A 4,960-nucleotide genomic window follows, 5' to 3' on the forward strand; every position below is an offset into this window, starting at 1 on the left:
CAGAGGCTGGAGCATGGGATCAGCCTCTCTGGTTACAGGTGTCCCCTCACTGCAGTCTCCTCGCTAGGGGGTGCAGGCGACTCAATGGAATCCTCCAGAAAAGGAAACAACTTAAAGATCTGCTCAGTGTCTGCTTTTCCTATCTTCAAGGCAAGGTCAGCAGATCCCATTTCCTGACAACCTCGGCTCTTCCTTGTTCTCCTCTCTCTGAGAGCAGCAGCATCCTTTAACCACCTCCTTTCAAATCCCTGCCACCCTGAGAGCCCCACTAGTTCTCCCTCCCACCTGCCTTTCCTCGGCAGCTCTTGGCTTGGGCCGAGCTTTCTGGTCTGGGCAGCTCCCAGCACTCCTCTCCCAAGTCTTAGAGTCCGTCCAGATGAACATCACAGGGAAGAAGAGAAATATTTTCCTACCTGCCCTGCAGTGTATAAAACTGCACCCGCCCTCACAGTTGTGAGTACTTCATGCTATTATTCAAAGCTCCACTCCTAATTCTTTCCTTCTTCTCTCCACCCTGCCACCCACCCTACCCCAGGCCAGGCGTGCGGGACCTCACGTGGCTGCTCTCCTAATCACGGACCTGGCAGAGCCTTGTGATCACCAGTGCAGGAGCCTGATGGATACGCTCATGCTCACCCACCTTCCTCCTCCCTCAAGGATGCCAGCGGGGGTGGGGGCGCTGAGGGCACACTTTCCAAATTTTCTACAGTGAGTATTTGTTATTATACCCGTATAATCAGAAAATAACATTAAATAATATTCTTTATCTCTATGCGTGATCTAGGTCTGGGCGTCCCGCATGTTAATGTGCTGTGCCTGCGAATCACTGGGGATCTTGCTAAAATGCAGGCTCTGATTCCGTAGGTCAGGGCTGGGGCCTGGCATTCTGCATTTCTAACACGTTCCCAGGGGACCCCCAGGCTGCGGGTGCAGGCCTCGCCTTGAGGAGCAGGGTTACGCGGAGGGTGGGTGCGGGCTGAGACCCCACTCCTAGCCCTTCACTCCCTCCCCCCATGTTTCACAGATCTTCACAGTTCACTGAACATTTAGTGTAATGATGGTGACACAGGAAGTTTTTTAAGAAGGTTGGAAACACAACACTTTGACTTCTTTAGAGAACAGGTTCCCAGATTTCACCTCCTTTACTCCCCAAGCAGATATAACCACTTGAACTCACAGAAAGGGTCTTCGACAGGAATTAAGAGGCCAAGACCTTGGCCCCGGCTATGCCAGTGACTCAGTTTCCCTGTATCCCCCATGTAATTGATGGGGTTTTGTATAAATTGTTGGTAAAGATAATGGTTTTCATGGCATGGTCCTATGAGAGGGTTGTCACGGAGTTAGGGGTCTCCGTCACTTAATCTTCACTGGAGGCCGGAGGGTGTCATAAGGAGATTTCAGAATCAGAGGGGAAGGTGGCCAAAAGACCTCAGCTAGCTTCCCTTTCCAGGGCTATAGCAAATGAAAACTCCATATTATGACTTCTTGGAAAGATGAATAGAAAATATTAAAGCTACGCTTGTGAACTACTTGTTTTGTTAGTTGAAATTGCAGCGTCAAGCTCTGCCACGGTGGAAAGGACACTTAAAGGCCTCTACCTCTACCTGCCTGTAGGAGACACCCTGTCGAGCCTTGGAACTGCAGTGGGAGACGGCTCCCAAATTCAAAGGGGACCAGAGCCTGTAGGATCTACTCTGGAGACTTCCCAAGAGATAATTGTTGTTATCTGATCTCCAAAAAACTCTTCCTTGACAGGAATACGTTGCCTCCTAGGCAGCCTTTTTACCATTGGGTAAGTCTGATTATTCTTGATTATTCGGGAATTCTCTCAGGGAAGTGGAAATCTGATTCCCTATGACCTTCACCCAATGGCTCAAGGTTTAAACCAGGTGTTTCCAAACTTCCTTGATGACAAATATCACCTTTGATATTAAGCTTTGGGAAGCTTAATTAAAATCCAGCCCTCCTGTACCATCCCCCACCTCCCAAAATATAAAATCCAGCCCAACTCCAACCCGTACAAAACAGATTCTCACGTCCCTTCTGGAGGTTTTGATCCAATGGGGCTGAGATGGGCCTTGCATTTTTTTTTTTCTTTAATAGCCACACTTCCTCCCTTTAGGCCTATGGAACAGTGAAGGAGGCATTTGGATACAAAGGTTCATTCCTTTGACTCAAGAGAAAAATCCATTATTGAAAGTGGCAGATATAGGCTGACTTCTTTATTTGATACTTACCATATGAGCTGCTAGGTCATATTTTTTTCAACAGAACATAAATGTGACATGTACATATACATATATGTTTTGAAATGCCCCGTCCTTGTTATTGTGAGAAAGATAAGTGAAGCTGTTTTAAGGTAAGTAAAACTAAATAAGGAATGAAGAAAGAAAATATTAGAATATAAAAAATAATCCACAAATGTAGTTGTGATTAACAGTAGTAAAATTAAAGTCAATGTCTGATATTGAGGATAGTGGATAGACTTTCATCTTAAATGTTTTTCAAAACTATGAACAACTACAAAGATAATTATAGCCTTCCATCTGATACTTTCCCTCCTAGAATTTTAGAGTAAGTAAATCATTCAATAGAAGATAAAGGAGACTTATTCACAAAGATCCTCATAGAGGCATTATTTATAATTTTGATAAAATAATGAAAAAATTAAAGATCCAACAATTGTATATTAAGTAAATTGAGGCATAACTATGGAATGAAATAAGCAGCTATTAAAATGATTAGAAAATCCGTATGTCAATATGCACAAATGCTATGACACTCAATGTAGCGTAGCAGAAAAAAATTTGATCCATTTATAGTTTTTTTGGTATATGGCTGAGAGAAGGAAACAAGAAAAAAAGTACCCGTTTGTTAAATAATTATTTGCTTAATAAATGTACATGTTTAAAATATAAAAATTAGTGTAATATTAGAAACTACAAAGCCAATGGAAAATTTCATTTAGAAACAATAATAGAAGATCAGGACTTTCATAAATATTCATTGAAACGAAGGCCTCCCTCTTTCACAGAACTCTAAGATCTTTGAGGTGTTGAGGGAGGGCCCTTAGAGTCAGATGGCTCAATCTCCCAAGCATAGTGAGGATGCTATTTTAGAAACCTTGACAGATGATATCCTAGGTCCTCCTTGACTTCTGCAACTGGTAAACAACCCAGGAAGTTATCTTCAAAGTTCACATCTACCTTTGGGAGAGATCCAACGTAGGGGATGGTGGGTAGAGGCAGATGCTCAAAAGCGCAACTAGAAAAGCCAGACTTCCCATCTCAAATTTTGTTTGTTCAAACCAACATTCTTTTGTTCAGAGCAGATTGGAACCAACTTCTCAAAATCTGCATCGGAGAACAAAGATTCATGTTTGAGTAAAAACAGTGTGAATAGCACAGCTTGCTTCTCAAAGGTTCTTCCTGCCCCCACTCCCACCCACTCAAATTCTCTATTTCTAATCTTCCAGGGGCAGGGAAATCCATGAGTCTAATTAGGAACAATTTACTAGACTAGAAGCAAAAGCCTAGTCCGTAATAGAATAAAGGCATTAGCTTCAGGGCAGAGACTTTGAGAGAGCTGGTCTGGAGGCTGGTAAAGGGGCATTAGAGGTTTCCTCATTTCTGGGTTAGGGATATCGTTCCTGAGTGTCAAATTTACCAGGCTGGAGTTTGGATAAATGGGATATTACTAATTATTTTGCCATGAGCTGGATTTCTGTAGAAAGAGCAGATGTTTCATAGTCAGAAAGCCCACACTCAATCTTGGCTCTGTTTATTATTAGCTATGGGATTTGGGGTAGTCACATTCCCTTTCTTGACTTTAGTTTCCTTATTTATGCAATGGGATAATAATGTCTGTCTTGTGCAACTCACAGGATTGTTGTAAAGATCATTTAAATATTAGATTGGTAGTACTTGATAACTGCAAACTATTATGCATGCTAATTATCTTAGTAATTGATAATGGAAATAGTGACATAGCAATTTCGAACTTTGTTTTGGGGTCTTAAGTATAGTTTCCTATAGGCTTATAATGATTTCAGGAAAGATTAATAGGGTGCCATGTACTGAGGTTGTATTATAAGTTAAATTCTTTTTCCATCCAGGCCAGTAGGGAGTGGGGAACTGGTGGAAGGGTGGTAAGCCAGACAATCAAAGTGTGTGAGGAAGACATAACTTGAGAAAGCCTTAGCCCTTGTTTGTTCTAAATCGCTGAATTATGTATTAACTGGGAGTATGTAGGTCAATGTCATAAATGATAGGAGGGCATTTTGAAGTCTCTTGCGAGAATGATGAATCAGAGATATCTGGGATGGACTGGATATAACATAATTTACTTAACTATTTCCCTCCTTATTCATAGCAAATTAGAAGATTTTAATTTTTTTCCTGCTACACACAATACTGTGATGAACATTCTTGGATACGTGCACATACACTTGTACAATGAGTCGTGTGGTCCATACACACAAGTATTTCTTTTGGAAAGAGTCCTGAAGTGGAATAGAGTCGATTGACATGTGCAGTTTACATTTTGGCGAATGTTTTCAAAAGATCTTCACCAATTGGCTTCACCAGTTTACACACACACGGGGTATGAGAATGTCTGTTCCTCCACATTTTTGTCAACACTTAACATCTATCTTTTTACTTTTTGCCAAATAATTTTCTTTTCCTTCACCAATTGTGAGATGCAGCTTTGCATGCTTATTAACTATGTGTATATTTTCTGTGAATTGCCCATTTATTTCCCTTTCCAATTTTTCTGAGGTTTGTCTTTTTGCTTTGTTAGAAACTCTTTATATGTTCTGGATATTAATCCTTTACCTGTTAAGTATGTTTCAAGTATTTTTTTTTCGATCTTTTTAATCTGACTTATGGTATATTTTGGCTTATAGAATTTTACCATTTTTATGAGGTTAAATCTGGGAAACTTTTCTTTAGTTCCTGGA

The sequence above is a fragment of the Propithecus coquereli genome, unplaced genomic scaffold, assembly GCF_000956105.1.
Source record: "Propithecus coquereli isolate 6110/MARCELLA unplaced genomic scaffold, Pcoq_1.0 Scaffold128, whole genome shotgun sequence".
NCBI classification, from domain to species: domain Eukaryota; kingdom Metazoa; phylum Chordata; class Mammalia; order Primates; family Indriidae; genus Propithecus; species Propithecus coquereli.